This window comes from Taeniopygia guttata, chromosome 2 (assembly GCF_048771995.1).
Source record: "Taeniopygia guttata chromosome 2, bTaeGut7.mat, whole genome shotgun sequence".
Classification (NCBI taxonomy): domain Eukaryota; kingdom Metazoa; phylum Chordata; class Aves; order Passeriformes; family Estrildidae; genus Taeniopygia; species Taeniopygia guttata.
This window is the reverse complement of record NC_133026.1, coordinates 85,737,888-85,753,241: the sequence shown is the minus strand read 5'-3', so window position 1 is coordinate 85,753,241 and position 15,354 is coordinate 85,737,888. Positions and strand designations below refer to the sequence as shown.

Sequence of the window (15,354 nt, the reverse complement as noted above, 5' to 3'; positions counted from 1 at the left end):
ACCAAGAAGAAAGCGGGAAACAAAAGACCAGGGTGTCACTACCCTGATTCATACCTATGAATAATGTTTTGCTCCATAAATAATGCACTGAACTCACAGCATATGGTACAGGTGTTAGTTTGTAATATATTATAATATATTCATGAATATTTGGGCACTGAGAGAAGAATTTTCATTTGAAGTTGAAAATAACAAAAGTCAACCAAAATTTTATGAAAACTGTTTACAGTGAAAAAATACACACTTACATTAGTGCTTCAGTAGCTGAACTCCAGCCTCAGGACTCAGCTTGAGACAAAATCTCATCTCAGAATGCCTTGAATTTGAACAGATGCAAAACTTAACAGGTTCATGGAGACATCTTTAAATAGAGCATAACAGAGTGTTCAGTTTACTGGAGGCAAATTTTACAGACAAATTTCATTGAAAATCTCCTTCATATTTTTTGTCCAGCTTCTGCTTTCTTGTTAATACACATCCACCAACAAAGATTTAAAAGAGAAAATCAAAGAGAAAACAAAACTAAACAAACAGGTTCAATTCCCTCTGCAGAGCATTTGCAGAAAAATATCAGACTAGATACTTTTCAGTTAGAGAAGACCAGGGGAATGGACTCAAAGACTGTCTTTCCACTGAAAGCTAACAGTTGTTTTGGAAATACAGGAAAAAAAGAGTAATTATTTTTCCTCTCTGCATCCAGCTTCTTTCTTCTTTTTATTCCTCAAGGAAATAACTTTTTTTTAACCATGAACCCAAGTGCATTGGGGTAACTTAACTTCAATAAACTGAGCGACAGTTATTCCTTTTAGAATTACAGTTGTAAAAATTGGTTAATTTACTATTAAATATTTCATCAATAAATTTACTTCCTGAATGTGTGCCTGATAAAATGCAAAATGCTGGACCCAGTTTTTTAGCTTTTACGTTCAGGTGTTAGAGTCAGAAGTGGAAACCAAATAGAACATGGCAGATGGGTATTCTGCTGCTGCAATGAAGTCTCTGGAGCTGTAAAAGGTAATTCAGTCCAGCTTCTGTAAACTACACTTCAGGCAAGATGACTAATAGGAATAATCACAAAATCAGCAATATAAAAGAAAATATAACTTCCTGCAATAAAATGAAAAAGGTATTCAAAGATAGAGACAAACTGGAAGTTTGACTTTGCAACACCTTGTGGTAATGAGCAGTGATCAAGATTACAAAGAAGAGATTTGTGCCTGAAAGTTGGCCTGCTTCTTTCAAGCATAGCAGTTGATCTAATAAAAGATAGTATCTCCTCTAAAACCTTGACTCTCTTAGATTTTTGATCAATCCTTATTAGAAAAAATAGTGCTATTTCATTTTTCATTGGAGATTTTAAAGAGCTTTACAAAGAGGTTTCCAGGTATCCCTGGAATTCTTCATGCATGAAGTACAATGTTGACTACATCCTCAGAGACAGTCCTTGGTGCTTTGACACTCCCTATCCCAACTTGGGCATTGATGTGCCATTAGATGGGAACAGCCAGGTGCCTCAGCACGGAACATCTGGAAGGCCGATCTGATGAAGCTGGTTGAGTGATGCTGCTGGAGATGGGGGTGCTCTTTTTTCCCCCCCACCCTCCCCAGCACAGTGCTATCCTGAGCTGGGACTTGCACAACTCACCGTTATGTACTGTCTCCTGAAAACTGATACTTGAGCTATCCCTTACTCACAAAACATAGACAACATTCTCTCCAAACATCATGGAGCTCTCACTTGGAATATCAAGTTCAAGTTTCAAACACTTTAAATATCTGAAAATGTTTAGCCCCTTCTCCTCTATCTCTTGGTACAGTTCATTCATTCTCCTCCTGCCACCCCCCAGTCCAATGAACTCATTGAAACTGGAACAGCTTGAAACAAGGGAAGGACAATCTCAACTCCCTGTCCCATCACTCTTTCTCAAAGCTCACTCTGAGCTTGTTGTTTAAGGTGTTTCGCCAGAGAGGCAGAAAATGCAAATTCATATTTACTTAGGCAGAGGTGGGACTTGAAGTGGGAAGAAGTGAGACCTCCCAACTGCTGGATGAATGCCTCTAGACCAGGACAGAGTGTGCCAACATCGTAACATTGAATCTTGCATGCATTTATAAGTTTGAAATCCTTACAGGTCTGAGGTACAAGACATCCTGAAGTGTTCAGCAGTCTCCAGGCTGGAAACACACTGGGCATGTCGAAGAGCAGTATATAAGACACATCCGGAACATCTTAACATTAGATGTTTTAGACTATACCTGATATACAGAGACAAGTGATTCTGCCCATATGTGATTCCAAGACCTCTGTATTTTCTAATAGTGGGAATAAATACCTTCACACTTCAGGAATGCCCAAGCACCACTACCTTCCAAATCTAGAACACAGAGCAGTAGACAATGAACAGAGGAGACATCTATGGTACAATAATTCCAGCTTTTTTAATTAATAGCTGACCTGCTCAATAAGAGCTTGGACACTGTAGAAACAGAAACCTGATGATGGCATTAAGGTGAGCTAGGACCAATAAAATGCAGACAAAGCTCTGCATATTTGGGGTCAAACTTTCCAAGCAGTCTCATTTGAATAAGACAGTCTCATGACTTCATTGGAATCCATTCCCATTCAAACTGCAGGCACAAAACCTGTGAAGACCATGAATTACACTCTGGACTTTGCACAGATTTCTCTATGTGAGTAATCTTACATTCATACAAAAGCAGGGTTTTAATATCCTTTGCTAGACAGCTACTGAAATTTCATGGGTGTATGAGACGGACACATTTCATGACCCTTTAACTAATTATTGTGCCATTACTACCCTTGGTGCTTTCTGCATTTGCTGACCTTAGACTAAACTTACATACCTCTCTTCACATGATTTAAGACTGAGTACGACTTTCTTCTCATGCCCATTTTCATTTAACTCTGATCTGTCCCTTTTATGAAATTCTGAGTTGGTTTTTATAGAAATCTTATCTGAAATCAAAGTTCTGTTTCTATGTAAGGCTTTGGGATACGGCCTTATCTCATGCCATTATTAAAAACAGAAAGCTCTTTTATTCAGGTATATTTTTGACCTCTGCTCTTCTGTATTTGGAACAAAACCTACAGCCTCATGGCCAAGAATAGAAGCAGCATCATTCAGTTCCCAATTCTATACCTTAACCACTAGATGATGCTTCCTGTGAGTATATAAAATTTCGTTTACATGCAAAATCTCATTATGTTTGCTTACACTAACGATGTGTTAATATTATTTTTTATATCCTGACTTTCCCTGACTTCCCTAGTCCCCCAGGGCTTAGCAGATTTTCAAAGTCCATTACAACAATGGAAGAAAGTTTATGTGACTACTTGTCACTCAGCCTGTATGTTAAAGGTTCCCATAAAACAGCTGGGGACATTTATTACACCATAGTCAGCACTGTTTGAACAAAACACTCCATGACTCTGTGTGAACAAAATTTCTGACAATGCAGACATTTTAGGAAACAAGCAGAAAAATTTTGAGGATATTACCACCAGGCAGGCGCACTCGTATTATCCAAGAGTTCAGCACTTTCAATATGTGATGAAATATCCAAAAGAACTTTTTTTGCAACCATATGTATAGAATGACATGCATTCTACTGAAACTGAGGACACTGTATTTGTATAAAATAGTGTTAAGACAGCCTCAATCCCAGCCCATCGTAATTACAGTAAAAGAAAAACAACATGTGGTTCTGTAGATAAAGTTACCAGGTAAGAGGACAAAGAATTATTGTTAATATATAGTCCTCTGCCAAGAAATTATGACTAACAAGAAATTAAGAAACAAGTAGAACTTATTAAAAGGCTCAATAAAAGTGGCTATATTGCACACCAATCTATTGCAAAAGCTTTTAATAGTAAAACTATGACTTATTTGTGACTCTCACTTATTATGTAGGTTGTGAAGATGTTTTCTGAGAGCAGAAGGAAGGTAGAAGAAACATTCTATGTTCTACAAAAGCTTGGGTTCTATTTAAAAATTTTGTCAATCAGAAATGGAGTATCTGAGGAAGAGCAATTGTAACAAGTCTCATTATCTTCTGAAAAACCAAGGCATCACAGACAATGTATTTGTCCAACAATATAACCATATGTTCATGTTCTTTTGATCAGCAATAATATTAGCCAGCTAAGCTCCAGATTTGAATAGCACTTTAGTACCCAGCTTTTCACTGAGTTGGCAGTCACAGTGAATGAAGTACTCACTGCACTGAGAGATGGTCAAAATTGGAATTTCTGTTCTGCAGGAAACTCTGCTCCTTCAAAATTTGATGTTGCTCTAAATCAGAAAGAATGTCACTACTTCAGAATTTCCTATTAGACAAATGGCTTAAAGAAAAGAGATTCGGGAATCTAAAACAAAAGCATTTTGGCAATGACAAAATAATTTATTTTGACATGACTAATGGTTTTAGTTTCATATGGTAAAAGGCTTTGCATCAATTGTATCTAAATGCTGTCTAAACCATTTGGATTACATTTGACATCATCACAGTAACATGGTTACCATTAATACATAATGTAGAAGGACAAAATAAAGAACTGGAATTACAAAACCTGAAGATTTTTATGGTACTGAAATAATTATTTCTGGCAGTCCTCCATGGATATCTCCACTGTATCTGTTAGAAAATCTTAACATATGACTACCCTTCATTCACTGGTAATAAACAGAACAATCCTCCCTTTTCTTGCCCCAAAACAACTCGATTGAAAAATGTGATTAGGTATGGCCTTTCTGAAGTGAGTGGGAGTTCTGGCACTGACATCAATTAAGTCAGAACTTTTTCACTGATTTCAGAAGGACTACTTGTGTACTTGAAAACATGTGAACATAAATCCTGTATTGATCTGGAACCTTAACAACAAAACTTCAAAGGAAATGATCCCATCTAAATCCCAGCTGAGAGCATAGGCCAAAACTCTTAAACACAGTGCATAGACTCTCAAAAAAGCAAAAGCATTGTCTAGCCAGATTCTGAGACCATTTTCCATTAATTTACATCTTCTGGAACTACAGCAAAAATAGATTATTACAAAATCAGCATGACCAGTCCACCAATTTTAAAGCGTCTTCAACCACAGGAAAAGAGTGACACTATTTTTACCATACACTTAAAAAAAATCATTACTATTACTGCATTATTAAAATCTGCATACTTGTAAGTAAGGTAGTGATTTCCAACATGAAGAAGATACTGTTCTCAGCAGTCAATACAATAAAACTAAATCATGTAGTAAGATAAACAAGAGATTTCACCAAATGTGGGCAAATATGCCTCAGGCACCATCTATTATGTGCACATCTGCCCACACAGCAGATTGCTATCATCTAGTGTTATCAAAAGGCTCCATGTATTTCTCAGGAAACAAGCACAAACACTCTCAATAAATCATGGCACTAAGTACGTGTTCCTCCATCAGTAAGACACTGTCTTCCACACTGGTTATGCCTAAAAGAAAATGTTTTTTGTTTGTTTGTTTGTTTGTTTGTTTGTTTGTTTGTTTGGGTTTTTTTTGTGTGTGAATTCAGATAAAAAGAAGAGTTGATTCTCTTCTTCCCTCCTGCCTAATCCCTTGAGCACGTGCTTTACTGCAGACTTGAAAGGCCTTGTGGCGCCTTTTTGTCATGGTACAGGCAGGGCCTCATTGCCAAGCCCATCTACCTTGCCTGCCCCTTTTCTCATGGTACCTAGGAGACAAATTTCTTTGGCTGTCTGCTGACCTGGATATAAACATGAAGCTAGAGATCCTTACATATTTTTTTCCCAGTATAGTCTAAAGAACATCCCCCCTGCTGCAGCTGATGAAAGACTAACAACCATCTTCATCTACCTCCAAAATCAGCTGGTGCAAAGTAAAAGGTGTCCAACAATAGAGAAGCATATTTAAGGGAAAGTAGAAAACAACATTTCAAGCATGAATCATGCAAGATGGCATCACAAAATATTGCAAGATGGCATTGAAATTTTCAGAATGATCACTTAAAAGCCTCTGTTTTCTTTAAATGAATGTTTATTTTTGGTACATTAACTCATTATTTTTGGTATCAGTAGATGGGATGCATATTTTAATTTAAATGTCATAAGAATATTAGCCCGAGCTTTGCAACTGCATTCATCTAAATAGATTACTGTATTTAATACAGTATAACCTTGCTGTATTTAATGCTGTATAACCTTGCTTAGTTTCCAAAATAAATTTGCAAAGGGAGTGGATTACTCTGAGGATAATCAATGTGATAGGGAGGGGGCTTTTTTAATCTCGATGTCATTATTTGAAACTGATTAAACCAAATTTGTTACGTTAAGTAACCTGGGCAACCAAATAGAATTTGAACCCTTCTTCCAGGCACAGCAATATAGTTGGAAACAAAGCTGTGCCATGAAGCAGATTACCCTAAGAAAGTAGTTCTGTCAACCCTATTAAAACCAGGCAGAGTGACTGAACTGTGTTCCCAAAGCAAATACACCACAGAGATGGAAAATGAGCAGTGATCTCTCTCTTGCCAAGGTCTTTAGTACAAGTCCCAACCATTACTATGGAAGAACCTGCATGGATCCCACTGGATCTGTTAGAACTATGGCATCCAGAAACAAGACAAAACAAACATGGGGAGGCATCCACTGAAATGCAAGGCTAAGGACCACCTCTCTGTGTTGACAGATGCGATGCACCATTTTGACAATGCAACTACACTGAGGTTCTCTAATCCCCATTTAAGTATTGTTGGATATTGTTAGTGAATTTTCCACGTTTTAAATGTTCAAGGTATGATCAAGCACCTTGCTTTATCAGTACAAATTTTTATTTTTACCTATGTTTATTAATTATGTCTATCAACAGCAAAAGCATGTAACAATGATGAGAATTAATGGCTTGGTAGAATGTGTGAAAGCTTCCCTAGAAACTCGTGGCTAATGGCCAGAAGTCAACATTACCACAAACATAAAACTAGAGTAATGCAAGAATGATTCTAGGTTAATTAAGGTTCAGTAAACATTCAGCATCTGTGGGTTCCTTATGGGTTTTTTTAAGCCAGAATGAAAGCTTTATGCACATAATTCTGCAGCATTTTTTCCCTTTATGCTTAAAATAAGAAGTTTCTCCCTAAAGGTCTCCCCAGTTCTGAATCTTTCACTACATTTAATCACTTTTGTTGCCTTTCCTTCTTCTTGGCAGCAATTTTGCCCAAGTACTCCTGGGACTGGTGTTGCATTACAGATTCATCAATGATTTGCTGCTTACTCTACATTATCCCACAAGTGCTGAGGCAAACAGTTCCTTGCCAGGATCAAATGATCCTCTATATTCGCATGCAGTTTAAAATCTTGTTAATGTTGACACTTCTGATGAAAGCTCCACATTGACACTGGAATGTGTGAAACCTGCAGGCTTTGGTGACTGCCACATAAACAGGTACCCAGGGTACGAAGTTTTTACTAGGTCCTCTATTTGCCTACAGGGACATAATCAGCTTAAGCAACATCCTTACCAGAAACAATGTCAAATAGAGAAGCTAACACAGCCTGTCTGTCTGGAGGTGATGCTGCTGATGGGTGACAGAGAGACTGCCTGCTATCCTATGTTGCTAAACCAGCGTGTCTGACAATTTTGCTCTAAAGTCAATTAACTTTAATGGTTAGACTCCAAATTGCTTCAATGATCTTTGGACCAAGCTCAATAAGAACTAATTAGGTCTCCATTCCAAAGGTTAGTTGTCAAAATTATTAATGGATTTTTGTTTATTTGTTTTCAATATTGGACCAGAGGCTCTTTCTTAGTTATTTAGAGGAACTGACATAATTTGGAAAGTATTAAATTAAAATACAGGTGCCAGTATTAAAAAAATTAATTTCATGTAAACAGACAAGTATAAGAAATTTACACACTGTGCAAATGTGGTCCACTACATGGGGACAAAGGAAACACAAACTAAAGTTAGTGATACCTGTAATTTAGTTCTGCTGTATTTACTACACTCCACAGCCTTGCATGTGTTTAACATGAGTACAGCCAGGTTTACTGTCTATAGATTCCAATTCTGATAACAAAGTCTAGGACCGGGGCTGGACTTTTCAGAACTCATCTCACTCCCTCTGCTGAAAACTCTTGATACAGGAGAAGACTGTACAACTGAAAAACTTACCACAGGAGAGAACATACTTGAAGAAAGACTGTGATGAAGGTTCCTCATGGGGGAGTGATACCACAGCAAATGCCTATGCAGTCTCGGCACTTTCTATGATTTATTTATTCTGTCAGCAAATCATCACCTATAAATCAAATTAAGAAATATTCAAAATCTGAAAGTCACAAATTAGACTAAAGTCATTTGTGTCATGATTTTCCTCCTAATTTTCCTTCCTTTATTTTCCTGGAAACATACAATAAATATAATCTATATAAATATAAATTGCATTTATAGCATACAAGACAGGAAACATAGATGTTCTTCACCATGAATTGGTCAGAAAACAAAATTATTTAACTTGAAATGAAGTGCTCAATAAAAGACCTAAATTCAGTCTTTGGATACTAGAGTCCAATTCTCTCTGGCACTAACAAAATGTCATGTCATTTTCTGGAAGAACAAGGTCTGCCCTTTTGCTGCTGAGCTCTGAAAACTTAGTTATTGGAGGAGAGGAGAGTTTGTCTTCACGGTATGGTGGAGGGGATGAGAGAAAAGTCATAGTTCACACCCTCATGTGGTACATACAAAGGCAAAGAAACAAAAAACTCTTCCTGGGGACAGGGACTGCCTTTCTTTCTCCCTGATAGAGACTAACCCCCCTGAAACAAGGGAGTAAAAGGAGGAGGGTTGCTCCCCTCTCCTCCATCTCCTGTCCACCCTGCAGTCATGAAAGGAATAAGTTTGAATGAATTCTGGCACAGAGGTTTCCCTACCTGTCCCTTTGCCAGAGGCTGTGTCAGCTGAAATGTGTGCCTGCTCTGTACCTGCTCCAAGTCAAGGTCACTCACTGTCTTAAAGCAGATGAGACATCAGGATACAATTATGATGTGCTGAAGGTTACCTGATGGAAGTCAGGGGCACAGGAATATGCATGCACATCACTTGTTCTGTGTTTGGACACAAACCCTTGGCAACCAGGTTTGGTCTGATGTGATGGGCTGAGGGCTGGGCTGCAGTTCACAGTCTCTTGCAGAGATTTAGGCTGACTGTGTAGCTCTGGTGTTTAGAAGCAGTGACACTTGACTTGACACGAAGACAATGAAGATGTGGGCAAACAGCCTTTCTGAAAATCAGTTTCTCAACAGTCACAGAGTCATAGAACCATACAATGGTTTGGGTTGAAAGGGACCTTAAAAATCATTGCGTTTCAATCCCTCTGACATGAGCAGAGACATCTTCCAATAGACCAGGTTTCTCTAAACCCTCATGTAACCTGGCTTTGAACCCCATTCCAGGAATGGGGCATTCAAAACTTCTCTAGGCAAGGTCTTGTAATAACACTGAGCAACAGTTACTCAGATTTTGAATTAACAGACAATAAAATATTTTATTTTTATTTTTATTTTATGAAGAAAAATTGGAAGAGCTTAGATGCACTACATCTCTGTGCCAAGTCCAGACTAAAGTCTCAATTAGGATGGGTAAGCATCTTTGTAACCTGTGTGAAAAATAATAACAAAGCTGGCATTAAATTATGCCCAGTCAATCAGAATGATCCATAATGTGGATGTTTTTAACAAGCTGCTGCCCAACATTTTTGACATGTTTTAAAACAAGCCATCCTGATCAGCCCTGTAGAGGTGAGTTCTTCCAAACTTAATGATCCTCCAAAGAGAAGGCATAAAGATTTAGCAACTCAGTAGACATGACTGCACAGATCTCTGCTGCCAGCTTGGAAATGACAAATGGTTTGTTAATAGAGAAGCTTTCTTTTTGTATTATTTTTTGCCAATGAAGTGAAAACAGAGCATCGATTAAGCAATCCAAGCTGAGAAAATACCATACAATTTGGATGAGAGCTTTCAGACCAGCAGCTTCAGACCAGGTTTCAAGGCTTTGAAATACAACTTCTGCTTGTTGCTTGATGCTTAAAGATACCTATCCTGGAGCCACAGACAGTAATTTATGTCAAGATGACACTGTAGTTCACAAATGAATTTCAGTTGTGCGAGCAATGCCATATGCACAACACTTGGGTGAAAAAATGCTTTCTGTCTCAAATGCTACAAACTGAGAGAAAGGATTAATAGAGACATCAACAAAAAAGTTCTTTGCACAAATAGAGTATGGCTGAAGAATACCAATAGCCCAGCATGCTCCTGACTCAAAATCACCCTTCTCTTCCACCTGTCAGATGAAATCATTTGTACAAAAATTCAGATTGAGCCTTTCACTCAGTATTAAGTTTCTGCACAGCTAAAATTTGAAACTTCTATCCTGTGGAATAATTTTACCGAAGTCACCATATGTATTCAACACTAAATAAAAACTATCTGTCTAGAGGTAATTAAAAATATTTTCAGGTTTTTTCTTCTTGCAGAAAAAATTAAATTTTCCAGGGGAGCTTTAAATACAAGCTTTGGCACTCACAGATATTAAAGTTTGAGTGACTCATATTCTCATTCCCTTGTGTAGCTACATTACTAGACTGCATTTCCCTCAATTCATCACAGAATAGGCTATGTCCACAGCCATAATGCAGAGATAGTGGCATGTCATGGAGCACTAAGTCCAAATAGGAAAACAGGGCCCTAAGTAGAACAGGAGCAATAAGCATCTAAACTGTCATACTCAGAAGGCATTATGGAGACTTATCAAATATGTATAAATTTTTAAGTTGAATGTTTGGTGTCTGGGCTGGCGGGGGGCGGGGAGGAGGGTATTAAAATAAACTTGCAAAAAAAACCCATGCCCTTTCACTAAAAATATCCCAGCACACCCATAGAAAACTGCTTCAATGAAAAATTTTCACTTTAATCAGGTCAGTTTGTCTGGACAACTGCTAGGTAAATAGCTATGCCATTCTATTTGTATTTCAGCTCATGCTCCAGAGCTCAGAAAAATCAACATAGGCATATAAGCCGAGTGAAAAATATGCTTTATTTTTAACAGACAAGCATTGAAATAAATGGTATGGGTTTTTTTTTCAACTAGCGATCTGTATATTTTACACATACAAAAATTAAACCAGTTATTTAGTGTCTCTGGATTTTAAATCAACACCCACCATTTCACAGCCTATTAATAAATGGATTAAATCCCTGATGTAGCAAAATTGCTTTCCTGAAAAGTTCATGCAGGACAAACTCCTAAGGCTAAGATCCTGTTTTCTGAAAATCTTGCTCAGAAAACAAGCACATATATGGGAAGGAGCAAATTTCCCTTACCATGAATTATCAGCCCTATTTAACATATTATCTCCACATTCTTAACTGAAAAGTTTCCAATTGTTTGAATATCCCCTTCTTCCCTGAAAAAAAAACCAAACAAAACCCCCCCAAAAAACCCCAAAGAAACACACCCAAAAAACAAACCTCAAAACACTAAGAATAAGAGAACAAAGATTTGTGTTGATTGCTTTAGAAAAGAAACTGAGGAAAAAACATTATCGGTGATAAAATTATTTGTATTTTTTTTGTTGCTGTTGAAATGAATTACTGAACACAAGATTTGTTGAGTGAGTAACTGCAACACTGGTGCCAGGGGAGACCTTCTTGTAGGACTCTTTGCAACTCTGTGGTGGCACCTGAAATTCTGTTCACAGTCCGAGTACCATCTTGATCAGATTTTCCTTGAAATTCCTTAATATAACATTATGCAAGCACTTGTATGAGATTTGTTTTTCTTCTTTTTGTAAATCATAGGATCATAGAATGAATCATAGAATGGGTTGTGTTGGAAGGGATCTCAAAGATCATCTAGTCCCAACCCCCCCTTGCCCTGGACAGGGACACCTCTCACTAGACAAGGCTGAACACTGCCATGTTGGTACCTCCCTGGACAACCTATTCCAGTGTCTCACCACCCTGACAGTAAGGAATTTCTTCATAATTACAGTTACACAAAAAACTATTTCTTTCTAAATAGAGTACATGGTTTCATTGCCTGAGAGGGAAGTAATAGCTCTGTACATACGTGAAATGACACACTTCAAAACAAAATTCTGCTTCCATTTTTTTTCATGACCCAGGCTCCTGCTTTGATGTGAAGATGACATATCAGGTAAGAACCTAAACACATACAGATTCCCCACTAACCTCTCCTGCATCTTTCTGACACACAATCACAGAAGTAACCTTCCAGCTGACTTTTATCAGTCAAATCTAGATTCATTGATGCTGCTGAAGTAAATGGATGTATTTACATATGAAAGAGATTTGAAGAGGGCTTTTTTTTTGTTCTCACAGCAAAAAGTTACACTACTCAAAGTAGTTGTGTCCATTTAAAAAAACTCTCTTTTTTTCATTAACTCATTATTTCAAATATATTTCATAATTTATTTGTAGTGGGAAAAGGATTTATAAGTAGAAACCACAGGAGAGTCATAATTCAGGTCACATTTGTGCAGCTCACCAGCTAATCTGAAAATCTAAATATACTGAGACTTTCTGATATCTTCTCACAACTGTGTGTCATATAACTTATGAATAGACTCAATTCAAAAGAAAGCTTTTGAAATACAAAAAAAAAATAATTCTGCTTTGTCATCTACTTCTTTGTTCAGTCTGTTCATCTCTTTTGCTCAATATTTGCAAATTAACAAACAAATTGGGTTTTGGCCCATCCACCGCTTCCTCTCTGTAACAGATTAATGGCTAATGCATAATCCCACTGGATTGGTTATAAAATGCAAAGGCTGCAGTAGAGAAAATACCACACTTTCTACTTTTACCAATTGCTTTGTGTATGGTGACAAATTTTTAAAGTGAAACAACAGGAAGATAAATGAAATTTTGTCTCCTTTCATTCCCAGTATCCTACTGAAATTTCCTACTCCTACTAACAATTGTAGTGGATGAAAATAGGAAAAAATATTCTTGCAACTGAGAGATTGAGAAATCAAGGGGACTGGGTGCAGCTACTGGTTGTGCCCCAGATTAGTGACACTGGCTTCTTTCCCACCTTTCACAGTAACCACGAAAATGATGTTTGCTTCCTTTAGTGCTGAATATATTTCACATATTTTAGTTTCAAGCTCTCTGGAGTACAGTCAGCTGCTAAATATGCTTTTCTGCTGTTAGTGCAACACAGCCATGACACATCTTGAGACCGAACAAAAATCCAAGCAATAAGTAGTTACTGAAGATTTTTTCCATGTAATAATTTAGTTCTGTGAAAGACCATTTTCCCAAGCACTCAGAACAGTACTTGTACATTTGCAAATCACCAGCGTGCCAGAAGAATATCTAATAATACTTAAAAGACAGAAATAAAACATGAGTCAATTGACAAAAAGGCTATTAGAGAAATACTGGGCACCTGAACAAATCCTTGCATTCTTCAGTTTCCAAGCAGTTTCATCTTCCAAAACATTTTGCATTCCTTTTGATACTGTGTGTGTATCTCTTAAAGAAGCTTTTACAGCACAGCTAAAAAAGCCACCACTGTGAAAAAATGCTGTACCTGGTGAAAGTACTTCAAGGAATGTAGACTCTAATCTGCCTTTTCTCTCACAAATAATCTTCATAGCTTTGATTCTGAGTAGGATTATTCATATAAGAGAGAAAAAAGGTAGGCATGGGAACTTAAGAATTGCACTAACATAGTAAAGCATTGTAAAATGACAATAAAAATGGCATTTAAACTCTCTCGAGTTATGCCTATTCTGTAGTACAGAAAATGGACAGTAAATTGAACAAGTAGCTTTTAGAAAACTGCATCCAGAAACTGAAAAAAAAATGAGATACTGGAAATAAGCAGAGTTCACACAGTGCCAAAACTGCCGTCCACATGCTAGAAACTTCTGAGAAGTCAGGAAGTACAAAGATAAAGCTTGAACTTCCATGAACTTAACTGACTTCTGTCCTGCAAAGAATACTAAAGCACGTAGTAAAAGGCTCTTTGGTAGTATAAATAGAATAAAATACCCACAAGGAAAAATGCTGTGCCACTGTGGAGGAAGGATGGAAAAGAGATTAAAGATAACATGAGGAAGGTCTCAACTAAATATTTTCCCCTAGTTTTCAATCAGAAATTTTTAGGTTAAATTTACAGACAAAGATAGGGTGAATAATAAGAATGTGGCTATGTAAATAGAAATGACCATCGCTAGCAAAAAAATCAATTCAAAAAGTTAAATGATTGAAGTCTGATTAATCACCATCTCACACATCTAAAAATTTCTCTCACATGTAATGCTGGCCCAGTGACAAATATTTTTAATAGCACCATCTAGTTGGGAGTGAAACTGAAAAATAGTAGATATGGTTTCTTAACTTACAAAAAATCTGTGAAGAAAAATAAGAGGAGATGGCAGTTGGGAAATTACAGACTATTTCATTGGACCTCATTAGTATGAAAGGCTTTAAAATACATTTGAGAGAGACAATATATAAAGACACAGAGGTAAATGAAAAATGAAAAAAAGTGCAACAGCAATTTAGCAAGAGGAGACCACACAAATCATCCACATAGTCTTCTTAGATGAGGTAAAAGATTTTGTGAACAAATTAAGTGTAATAGGTCTCATCTTTCTTTACTTTAGCAATTCATTTGACATTGTGTTATACTCTACTAAGGAATCTGAGGACTAAGACATTTTGCATAGTTAAAAAACAGCTAAAGGAGAAGTAATAGCAAGTAAGTGCCACTAAGAAGGGATTTATCGAATCAATTAAGATTAGCAGTGCATCTTCAAGATCCATTCTGGAGCTAATGTTGTCCTTCCGTAGCTCTTGATCACTGTGACCAAGGTAGAAGAGTACCTGCACATTCTAATGTCAGTAGAGTAGTGAAACGATACAAGTGGAGCAGCTGGAAGATGTGAGCCAGAGAAAGGGGGTAGGCAACAAGGCCTGGGGCAGAACATGAAAAGGAGATGACCCAGTAATGACAAATGAGGACTACAGTTGTCAATGAGAGAGTGACAGAACAGGCAGCATGATGAGTAAGGCAAGTGAGGCTGTAGAACATGAGAATGGGGATTTCCAGTAGAACCTGGGAGACAAGGAGATTTCCCATCCAAAGACACTAACAGAGCTGAGCTGTTTAGCACAGCAAGAGAAGAGCTAACTAAGCATATAACTGCAGACTAGAAATGCCATGAGGAAGATACTTCCCGTTAGAAGTAGTATTATCTAATTCAAGGGGCAACAAAAGCATGGCGTGCCACACGCTCATCTAGACT

General features: G+C 37.4%; 1 long non-coding RNA gene across 14 annotated transcripts in view; it reads right to left on the bottom strand.

Moving 5' to 3' along the window:
• LOC115493811 (uncharacterized) overlaps positions 1-15,354 on the bottom strand; it is a 100,175-nt gene that overhangs the window by 73,172 nt on the left and 11,649 nt on the right. For 12 of the 14 annotated variants that reach the window (XR_012054014.1, XR_012054018.1, XR_012054011.1 and 9 more), the window contains exon 2: positions 8,184-8,310. This is a non-coding gene — a long non-coding RNA (uncharacterized lncRNA). The remainder of the gene's footprint in view (positions 1-8,183; positions 8,311-15,354) is intronic. The other 2 variants (XR_012054020.1, XR_012054022.1) reach the window with 1 other exon arrangement.